Here is an 11,879-nt window from a genome sequence, read left to right as displayed (position 1 = left end):
CTGCACCCTTGCAATGCATCAACAAATTGCGAGTGCAAAAAAAAAAAATGCAAAACGGCATTGATTCCTATGGGCCTCTAGGCCCATAGGAATCAATGTAATGCCATTCCTTAATTGCGATTTGCAATTAAGGAATCGCAATTTCCGAAAATTAAGAAATCCTAAAAACTTTTAGGATTTCTTGATGCATAGGATTTTGCAATTCCTAAATTGCGATTCCTTAATTTTCGCAATTTAGGAAGTGCAAAATCCTACAATGATGCATGTGGGGGTAAGTGACTGGGCAGACTGGGCTCCACTCTGAGTCTATCTAATAAACAGTTGTTGGTTTGTATTCTCCACTGCCTGACCGACTCCTCATTTGGTATGGAAGGCTGAGAGGTGGTCATTAGTTACTCTAATTGGGCCACTTCCTTCAGTTGGAACTACTTCGGGTGATTGATCCATCCTCTTTCCGCAGATGAGGGGCGAATCTGAGGACATCGCCTCGCCCAGTGGTCATACCGACAGGTACTGGAGCCCTGTACAGCAAAACCCTTCAATCTGACCATTTGGTCTGAAGAGTCGGCAGTGGAGAATTGGTTTGTTTGTGCTACTGATATTAGGTGAGTTTGTTTTGGTTCTTTGTGGATATGATACCATTGTGGTTTGAGTTTGGTACGGTCTGAGGACTGTCTTTGCTAACAGTGTTTGTAACTATTTGCCCAGTAAAAGTAACAAACTTGTTTTCCTTTTAAAATGCTGAGCTTTAGTAAGATTTTGTATTCCTGATGTTGTCGTTTTGCAGGTGCTCGATTGGAAGAGGCTCAGCCGGCGCCTCCTGAAGGCAGTCCTAATTTTGATATGTATGTAAAACATGGTCTTGGCCCTATTATGTTTAGTACATTATGGCACAAATATACAAGGGACACTGCAGAGTTGCAGTGGCTGTTGACAGGCACTTTTGATGAACAAAAAATTGGGTTTTTACAGGAGCAATTATTCAAGAAAAGTAGTAGACAGTCTATGTTTGATTCTCTCAGAATTTGGCAGGAGTAGGCTAGACAGAGACGGTTAAAAATAGAAAGAGATGCACGGCAAGGGAAAATGCAAACATTGACACAGAAAGTTGTGGCATATGATAAAGAGTCTGGAATTGAATGTGAAGATAGGAGATTTCAGTTGTATATTGATAAATCTTATTTGACCAAGGAAGAGGATGATACCTTTGTAGAAGAGTTGTTAGATACTCGACCCCCACCCCCTTATGCCCCACAGAGGATATACCCTGTGTTTCCTTACAGTTACAACAGCCTCTGCGTCTTCTTCGGCTGTACCAGTATCTACGGCTGTTGTTTCGACAGCTTTGGCTACTGCACCCCCTGCTCCTTTTTTGTCCTCGCCATCTTTAGCAACTGTAACCCCTAGCACATCTGTTGTTTCAACTTCTGTCTCTTCTCCTCCGGTGCAGGCACCAGCCACGATTGTCCCTGACACTTCTGCTGTTTCTCCTTTTATGGTTTTTCATCCTCTGATACCTTTGCATGTTGAGACCCCAGTACGAGGGTTTGAGGACAGAGACTACATGAAATTTAAGGTGCAAATAGGTCCACTAGTGCGTTCTGGGGTGGGGGATGAAGAGAAACAAGCAATAGCTGGCCAGGCCGCGAGGTGGACTCGCAATGCAATTTTTAGTGTAGAGGATATTTGGGAAATCATGCAAGATTTTGAACCCTTTCTACAGCAACATGCCCTTGAGCATATGTCTGCCACATTGATTAGTCTTTGGCAACAACATATTGGGAAAGAAGCAGCTCAAATTTTATTTGATATTAGAGATCGCATATATGCTAGTGATTTGGAGCCAGGTCAGGTATTTGGGAATGTTACGGAGTGAAGTTCTTGCTCTTAAGGCTCATATACCTGATCCTAGGAAGAATCCTACAGCTTATTATAAAGAATAAACGGAGGCCGTCTAGTCTACTGTAATGACTCTTGCTGATATTGAGATGTTCTTTGATCTCCTCGTTCTTGTTGATGTTTGGAGACAAGTACACACTTAAGATCCTATTGCAGAGTTGGGAGGTACGTGGGATGTGATTAAGGTATGGGATCAGGAAAGGAAGCCTGGTGATAAACCCTGAGCTGAGATACGTGGGTTGCCAGGTCGTATTATTACATATATGCACTCCCCTATTCCACCTAAGAGGGTAAGCTGGGACAAATTGACGGCTTGTCAACATAAGAAGGATGAAAGTGTGTCTGATTTCTTTACTCAGTTTGAAGACAGTTTTTTGGACTATAGTGAGCAGGATATGTCCGTTGAAGGAGGAGTGCGGGTGTTTGTTGACAGATTTGTTTCGAACCTTCTACCTGAAACTGTGACTCCCTTACAGGCTCCTGAGAGCACTTGGTCCACTTCTTCACCCTCTGTTATTTTTAACATGGCCCAGTACTATAAACATCGAGATCAGGAGGAAAAGGATAGGACTGATAAGAAGCACAAGGGTGTAATGACAAAAGTGTTGTTGCAGCAAGCATTTAGAGGAAATAATAGGGGACGGGGTGGTCCTTCCAGACAGCTTCCACGCACCAGTAGACAGCCTACAACAACACCTTTGGGGCTGAATCAGTGTGCCTATTGCAAGTAGGAGGGTCACTGGTCTAGCCAGTGCCCTGTCCTTTTCCAGAAAGTTGCAGCTCCTAGAGGATGCAGTTCTGATGGGAGAGATCATGGGCCAGAGAGAGCTCAGAATGTTACGGTCTTCCAAGGCTGTTCTGATAATAATTATTTTGATGACCCTCTTGATGGCCAATATTATCATGATGATTACAGTATGGATGAGGCAACAGGTATGTCCTATAGCTAGGACAGCCAGGGACAGTGAGAGGGGCCAGTTCAGATACCTATAGACCAGTGTGGTCCTTATGTCACAGTGGAGTTGCACGGTTCGACTAAGGACATTTTTGGTGGAAACAGGTGCGACAAAGAGTTCTGTTCCTTGACATATGGTCCCTGGGGCAGCCCTGTCTGGCTTCAGTATGGTTTTCAGGTGTACCGGTTGTAAGCCTCATTGTGTGCCCTCTTGCATTAACTGTTGGACCTTTTACTGTGGAATCCGCGTTTTTGTGTGGTGAGAATTTGATGGGTTTGGATTTGCTGAAGGAGTTGTATGCTACAATGGATTGGTCTCCTGCAGGTGTCTATATCACAATGGGTCCAGATATGAGTACTAAACAGTGTTTGTCTCAGGATGCACCCCTTCCAGTTGAATTTGCTGATGTCCCACCCACTCTGTGGGCTACAGGTGACACGGATGTAGCACTGTTGCAGATTCCACCAGTTTTTATACAAGTCAAAGAAAATGTTGGTTTACCACGTATTCCTCAGTATGAGATACCGCAGGCAGGAGAACGGGCTCTTCTTCAGATTATTCAGGATGTGATACAGAAGGGAGTAGTTGAGGAGGCACCTGGCAATATTTGTAATAGCCCTATTCTTCTGATTCTCAAAAGGGCACCCTCAGGCTCCTCTCAGGACGCTGATGATGTTTATCGTTTTGTGATTGATTTGTGCGAGGTTAACAAAATAGTGGTTCCACAGTTTCCTGTGGTTCCTGATATTATTGCGCTCTTGACAATGATTCCCCTATCAGTCGGCTAAAGCTGCGGAACACGTTGCTCTTATTCGAGCTTGTAATTTGAGCAAGGGACTGGTTGTCAATATCTATACTGATAGCCAGTATGCCTTCAGAGTCATGCAATAATTTTGGGTGGCTCTGGGCAGAGAGGGGGTTTCTTACATCTGATTCAGCATGGGCACCTCATATTGAGACTTTTGTCTGTTTTAATGCACCCCAAGAAATTGGCCATAATCAAGTGTAGCGCCCATAGGAAGGTCACCAATGACATGGGCAGAGGAAATGCGTTTGCAGATCAGACCGCTAAGGAAACAGCCCGAACAAAGATGAAAAGTATGTTTGTAGCAGGTCCAGGTAGGTGGGTTCCTGAAGTTGACATGTTCAAAAATACCCTTGAAAGTGTAAAAGAGATACAGAGTGAAGCCACTAAGCATGGGCGGATCTAGCGGATCTCGCGTACGCGAAATTGCGGATTTACGGATTCGCAATCCGCGAAGATACGCAAACTCTAGCGGATTTGCGGATTTTCCCGTTTTTTGTGTTGGCGCGCGTTCGCGCCGATTTTGGGACAAGTTCGCAATTGCGAACTTACTTTTCGGCTCGCAACGGCCGAGACTATGTTGTTTCTACGTCTGGTTTATCATCACAGGTTCACAGCACCCTCTGTTTCACCACTGCCACCCTCTGGGACACCCATGCCACCCTCTGGTACATCCTCACTGCCACCCATTAGGTTTATTTATCACTGTAGATTATGGTGGTTGAAAAAAGCGAGCACACCTGCCCTTCTTCAACTGCCATCAATTAATTTGTGGGTCATTAATGTGTCAGTAATTTTGAAACTTCCAGTCTGGCTGGCACCTGCTTCCTTCCTTATCTGTAATTTGCTTTTTGTTGCATTGAAATTTTTTTTCACAGGACCTTTATGGTCTACTTGTAGCTATTCTATGAGCCTGCTGTTTGGGTCATAGCAGGGTCATAGAATAGTTGCAAACTCTGGAGGGGCCCCTCAGGAAGCACTACCTTGAATGTTACTAATGTTAAGTTTGAACTTTTGCACCTGCTCATTGCTTTCAGTTTAGCTAAAATCGTTTTTTCTGCAATTTCGCGTGTTTTTTGGGGCGCGAATCCGTGCGAGATCGATTTCGGAAGCCGCGAATGCGTTCGAATACAAAATTGTTTTTTTTGCGACGTGTATGTTCGCGTGATTTTGCGCATGTTCGCGAGGCGCTTCTAGCTTTACGTTTGCCAAGTTACCCTATCGGTCGTACACGGGCGCGGCCATCTTGTTTGCGTGATGTAATTCTGTTTCCGGCCGCTATGTGTAATCTCGCAAAGTGTGCTGCTCGCTAGTACAATTTCGCACGTGCTCGCGAGGAAAATCTCGCGCGAACTTACCCACGCGGTCGTGAACGGGCGCGGCCATCTTGTTTCTCATTCATTGCTATGGTTCTGGGCATGCTTTCTCTATCCTCTCTCAATCTCTGCCATCCTTTGCTTGTTTGAAGTTTATTTGATCTAATTTTACTTATTATCTATCCCTCTATTTTTCTAGCTCTATATTTTTGTGTTTTCTGCTGCTTTTAGTTACTTTTAAACTACTTTTTTAAACTCTTTTCTTTTCTTCTTCACTATTCTATTTCTTGTTTATCATTTAACTGTATTTCTGCCCAGACCATGGTAAAGGGAGCCGGGAAGCACCCTGAGAAGGGGAAGGGTCCCGCACCCCGTGCCCGGCTCCCGTGGGGGCGTTTGAGGGGGGAGCAAGTGGTGCCGCGGGAGATCTTCAGCGCGGAGGAAGTGGCGGCACTCATCTTCCACGTCCAGCGCCGCCTCCCCAAGACGATCCTGGGAGGCGGCAAGATCGCGACTGGCTATGGCATCCGGGAGCGCCGCAAGCGGTGGGAGAAGGTGTGCCGGGCCATGTATAAGCTCTCTGGGGTCCGGCGCACATATAACCAGGCCACCCACCGCTGGACCGATGTCATGGACCGGGAACGGGACTTGCTGGACGCGCTCGGCGTAGAGGTCCCCGGGCTTGGTGAGTAGTAGTAGCTATTCATTTACTACTCTGTTTTATCCGGCTCTGTTATTTGCAAATCTTTGTTCTTTACCAAGAGCAATAATGCTGCCGATTACATTGAGGTAAATTATATTTCAAAATCTTCTATGCATTTCAGGTGCACTGCTCTCCTTCTCAGTAGCCTTGCTTGCTACTATGCTTCTTTGTTTTGTATGTTGTGTTCAGAAGCATTTCATTGGCCTGAGAAATTATGTATGAGTGTAGTGTAAAGATAAGAACTGCGTAATGCTAGACACTAAGGGTCATATTTTCAATTACCGGCGCATCCCTGCAAAGTAGCAGGGATGCGGCAGTAATTGTGTGCCATGCCACCACCACCCATTGGCCCAAAACGTCACAGAAGCCTTACGCATCTGTGCCGTAAAGGCAGCGCATTGCTGGAGTTGCGTGCCAACGATGGCGCAGCTCCAGCAATGCTCTGGGGTACCCTATCTCCCCAATGCTGCATCAAGCCGTACGTCGGCTTCAAGCGCGCAGGGTTTGAGTCATGCATCATTGTCCTAAAAGTGACTGATTGACATCTTGTAGATTTCCCTCAGCCACTTTTAGGATTCGTTCCTGCGCAGGTACGCCCTCCCTTGCGCCGGAACGCCCCCTGATGGCGCAGGGCTTTACAACGTGATGCATCGCCCATATGCCCATATGTGTTTTTTTTTAATATATATACGCCGCACCAACACCATGGCGAGTCTTTTGTTCTGCCGCTGCGTCACAAAAGGCACGCAACAATGGAGGAAAATGAGCCGCAAGGGACTTCTAAATCAGCCCCAACAGACTGAAGTCCAGTCCTTCCTTTAGACACATGGCTATAAGAAGAAATAGTGGCGGTGGTGGGTGGATTGATAGTTTGAGTATTTACTGATCTGCAAGCAGGATGGACTTTGTCTGTCACTTCGCGTGCTGCGGACTGCTGCCTGCAGTGCCAGGCCTAGGCAAACCTCTTTAGTAGTCTGTTTATTGAGTTACATAGGAACTTTCTAAGTCAACGTTCCGCAAATCAGGCAATACGAATAACGTAGTATACCACATGAGATAGATCCCGTGGAATAGTTGTCTATCTATTTGCTATTTCTCCAAAATATTTTGTTATTGTTCTTTTGAAATGTTTGATTTGGTTGAAAAATCTCATCCATGTTTTCTGGTCTTTCTTTCTTTCATGTTGTACATCAGCTCCCCCCAAGGGCAAGAGGACACAGGAGGAGGGTGCTGAGGATGCAGGCCAGGATCGGGCAGGCGAGGGCTCCTTTGCTGGCCCCAGTAAGTTTACATTTTAATAAAGAGTACCTATTTTTTCCTAGCGTTCCTCATTCGATTTTTTCTAAATCGTCTTTGATCTTCTTGTAGACTGGATATAAATTCTTATCCTGCCTCGAATATGACTCCCTGTGGTATTACTAGACTATTCTTATTAGTCTGTCTGTGTAGCTAACTAAGATTGGACATTTGGCAATTCCATTGGACTCCCATTCTATTCAGCAATAGCTCTATGCACTGTCTCCTTACTGACTAGATAGTGTGGCAGAGTCATTCAGCTCCCGAAGTCACCGATTATTGATCCCCAATGATCTCTAGATTATCGTACGCAGGACAAGAGAGTACGGAGTCACAGCACAGTCAAGAAGTGTCAGAGGCACTCATGCTTGCAAAAATTCCAAAACCTTTAGCTCATCCACTCTAGTCTGGAGGAACAAAAACCACAGAGTCTATTTAAGTTTAAAAGCTTTATTAAAAGTAAACACATTTATTAAAATCTACTTTGTCATAAAACTATTTACCTGAAAACGGAAAAGTGTTTAGTGCTGACGATTAATTGGACACATTTCTTGTGGTCGAGCCGAGCTCTCACCTGGTTTGAACTTGATCCTGGTCGTGTTCTTAGGAGTCAAGCTTCTGTCTGTTAGGAGAAAAAGTGGTGCGTGTTAAAAATCAAAAGCAAGCATTCATCAGTTGTGCATAAAAGTGCAGCAAGACAACAGCCTTCCCTGGAAAAAGGGAAATTTTTACTTTGGAGTAGACAGTCACAAATTATTACATTGTATTCAGTTTTTTTTAACATTTCTCCTAGACCAAATATTATATAGTAGTGAGTGGTGTATTCTAACATTCTTAAATGTACTTTGTAGGTGTAACATCTGGTGACGGGGCCAGCGCGGAGGTGGCTGTGTTGGGCGAGGACTCGGAGGACTCTGGGGAGGAGGCGGTGCAAGAGCCGGCGGACGGTCCTGTGGGGGTTCAAACGGTGGTGGCGGAAACAGGTAAGCTATATATTCCTTACTTATTGAGATTGAAGACTGCATAGTGTGCTTTCTGCACGGGTGTATTACAAATCAACCAGGTAGTAGCCTCCTCGAAATGTACTTCGACTTAGCTGTGAAGTTTTTGGTGAGAAGAATCCCAATAAGTTCTTAGACAAACGTGATGGATGGGATGAACGAAAAGCGAAAGAAGGGTGTAAGTAAGTGGGACGCGAACTTGTATGATGGCTGGCAAAGAAGAACGATATGTGTTTGCTTGGCCCCCGAGGTGGCTGGGAAGGAAAGAATATGGTATGGTGCATGGCTGGGTCAATGATGAAGCAAGGATGGGTGGAAGGACAGCAGCCTGGGTGGGTGAAACAGAAACTGTATGTGTGCGTATACTTTGACTGAATGGATGCCTGGAGCATGGTATTCTCTGACTCTTAGATAGCACATGTGTATCTAGAGAGAGTAGATGGTCGCCAGATGAACTAAGTGTTACCTTGAAGAGCATGTACCACCGCACCCGCACGTCCGTTCCAGTGCAGGGAAGGCAAGGAAAAGAAATTGTAAATGTGTCCAATACTACCATGAATAGTAGCAGTACTTTGTATTGCGTCTGCAATCACAGCATATATCTGGTTATTACGGTGGACACTCCGTACCTCTCTTAATAACTTTAGTTTACTTGTAGTACGTCATTCATGTGTGGGTGTATCACTGTTCACTCAATATTAAGCAAAGCACCTAAAGTCATCCCATATGTCATCAAATACGTCCCATGTGAAGTGATAGATAATCAAATTAGTTAGCTTCTTCATTTTCCTTTTCTAGTACTCATTTGCACTGTAGGGTGAAAGGTAAATTAATTAAGCAGTAGCCCTTGTAACAGAGTATTCTCAGTGCCACCCGTAATAGAAAAGTAATAGCTTCACCACCTGCATGTACTGGACCGGTACAGTAACGCAAGTCTGTCTCACTCATCATGGTGTGCAACTTTTTTTCTCGGGTGCAAGTTCACTGTGCTGTCCATGTCATTCTGCCGGCTTGCATAAGATAACGTACCAATTTCCCTAAACAAGAGAGAAGAAGAAGAATAAGACTGGTGTACTGTCATAGTCGACTGTAATGGAAGTCCATAGTGGTCGTAGAATTTGTTCATTAAACTACCACTAATGTTAGAGCAAGGATGCAGAAGTGGGAGGTTACATAGATACTGTCCTCAATAGTTATGTACTGTGCTTTCAATTTGCTACTTGTACTGTGACCCAACTTTCGGCTCAATCACTTTGTGTTATTAATGCTAAGGAGCATTGGTTACAGACTATGTCTTTCTTTCTTCATATAGTTGCTCCTTCCAAATCAACAACACGGAGGGAGCAGGCTAGAATGGCCCGGCAACGGAGGCTGGAGGCCACTGTCGCCGAATATCGGCGGCTGGTGGCCCTGGAGGAGGAGGAGGACACGCAGTCGAGCGGGGCAACAACAACATCCTCGACTGGGACCGCTGCATCCTCCTCCGTGACTAAGCCAGCGGGACCGAGCCGGGCTAACAAAGACAACCGCCACCGCCAAGCAACAGAAATACCAGCTGCCCCCCACAGGAGCTGCAAGGAACGCCAACGCCGCCTACGAGTCCGAATGTCCAACCTGGAGCAGGAGGTCCTGAAGTATAAGAACTTGGTTAAGGGCCTCCGCTCCGAGCTTGCCACCCTCCGCAAGGAGTATGATGCCCATGCCGCAAAATGCACCAGCACCCTCCAGTAGTGGAGTGTCCCTTGCCCTTTTTTTATAGACTTTTGGGGGGTGGGATTTGGGAGTTGGGATCGTTTTGGGACGTTTCAAAGACAATCGTTGGGGTTAGGGTGGGTGAGGGAGATTATTTTGTTAGGGCTACATAAATATATTTTTAAACTTTATCTGACCATACCTGTTTTTTACTGCTTTTCAGTCTGGTGGGTGGGGGGCGGGGGTGTAACAGTAACTTTGTTTTCCTGAACAGTCGTAGGACTTTAGTAGTACAACCGTCAATCTCTTGTCTACTCCGAAATAATACTCCATTATACTACCTCCCACCAAACGCTTATCTTACCTGTAATTTGTGTTAGAAATTAGGGCTAGGCCCAGGGCTGGCTCCACGTGAAATGAGGATTAACGTTGTCAATCCTGGGCGGGTGACATTTCCTCATTGCGGTGGTACTAGTGGTGTGACACAGTGGCAGTTGCATGCCTATGGAAAAAAAGAAAACGAAACCTTGTTTGTCCTTACTGTAGCATTACAACGGTTACGGTACGATCGAGAATATAGCAGGTGACAGACAGAACAGTGCCATAATGTAGCCTAACAAATGGTAAAGTATTTGCTTGCAAGTATAACTAGTACTTGCGTTGAATTTATTTGACATTGGCTACTACTACTAGAAGATATAGTACTGAAGCTGAGTAAGTCTAGAAGATATCCTCGTATTCCTTCACCAGCCTGTTGCTATGACCTTATCCTCCCCAGCAAGTGTGTGGAATTATTGTTGTCATTTTAGTCAGACATCAAGCAAAACAACACAGCCCGGGGGAAGAGGGTTAGGGTTTGTAAAATGGATGGGAATGGGGGTTTCTTTTTGGGTAGGTTTTGTTGAGAGAAGAAAAAAAAGCAGAGCATGGACAAACAATAATTGAAGATAAAGACAATCTTTGGTTACAAACTAAAGCTAAGCACATGCAGTCACACTCATAGAATAAAACAATGGATACTGTATCTGTATTGCGTATGTTGTTGGAGTTGTCCTGTTGAATTTGGTAAGTAAGTTGCATGCAGCAAACAATTCCTCTTATTGGCGGCACTCCTCCATTCCAGCTGACGCTTCGTCCATCAATGTTGGTGACCACTGACAGAAGACACCCTGTCCACTGCCTGCCTGGCGGATGTTGACTGAAACCCGGCCTGTAATTATTGAACGGAAAACAGGAAGTGCTATTACAATACCACTGATAAATAAATAAAAGGTATGTACGCTGTGTGGTTCAAAAAGTGACACTTTGATTTCCCTAATAGACAGTACAATATTTTTGAAATTGCGTGCTCTGTCTGAGTCACCTTTTTAAGGATAAATAAGTATGGCCAAAATATTATAGCGGATCTTTCCCCTCAAGGTAGGTGTACTGTAAACTGTGTTTTAGAACAAAATTTGACCTTCCCAGCAATGCTCCCACCAAGACCCTTACTAAAACCAGTCGCAAAAATGTAGAAGAACCCCAATCAGATCTCCAAAAACGATGCCTAGCAGAAAAATGGTTACAAAACGTACTTTGAAAGTAACAGTAGGCCCAAATACAGACCGTGGATTGTATTCAAACCACTTGCAAGCAAGCAAAAGTATCCATAGCCAGCATCGCTCCAACAGTGCTCTACAACACCAGAACTGCGTTGCAATAGAACCCCCCGAAACACATGCAATCCTGCTGCTAGGGCTAACCCTAACGAACCCTAACTTACAAAAAGTGCCAAAACTGGTGTTTCCTTCAGGATTTTGTCCAAAACACTTCTATCCGGTATTAGACCTTCCCAGGAATGCCCCAGGCAAGACCCGCCAACCCACCCGGAAAAAAACACCCGACAACACCCCCAAACAGCGAAAAAGCTAAATCTCATACTTACAATATCTCTCGGCCTTCGGTCCAAACGCGGCGCTGTGCAGCTAGGTCATCATCATCAATCATCATAACTCCTGTTTTCCACCACGGATTTCCTGAAAAGCAAATGCAATCAAGATTAGATTGTCGCAGCAGTGCTTCGACAGAGACCCCGGCCGCAACCCACCCACGAACAGCAGGAAGCCCCCCAAAACGCTACATTGAGCAAGATGACAGAAGAAATAGCAAAAAAAAGGCTGTTCCTTAAGGATTTTGTCCAAAACACTTCTATCCGGTATTAGACCTTCCCAG

General features: G+C 45.0%; 1 long non-coding RNA gene across 1 annotated transcript; it reads left to right on the top strand.

The window, feature by feature from the left end:
* Window positions 1-7,832: 7,832 nt before the first annotated feature.
* Window positions 7,833-9,582, top strand: LOC144753564 (uncharacterized). The gene is made up of 2 exons (XR_013594413.1): window positions 7,833-7,958; window positions 9,289-9,582. It is a non-coding gene; the product is annotated as an uncharacterized LOC144753564 (long non-coding RNA).
* Window positions 9,583-11,879: the final 2,297 nt, after the last annotated feature.

Source organism: Lissotriton helveticus, chromosome 5_1 (genome assembly GCF_964261635.1).
Source record: "Lissotriton helveticus chromosome 5_1, aLisHel1.1, whole genome shotgun sequence".
In the NCBI taxonomy this organism is placed as follows: domain Eukaryota; kingdom Metazoa; phylum Chordata; class Amphibia; order Caudata; family Salamandridae; genus Lissotriton; species Lissotriton helveticus.
This window is presented reverse-complemented; position numbering and strand designations above follow the sequence as displayed.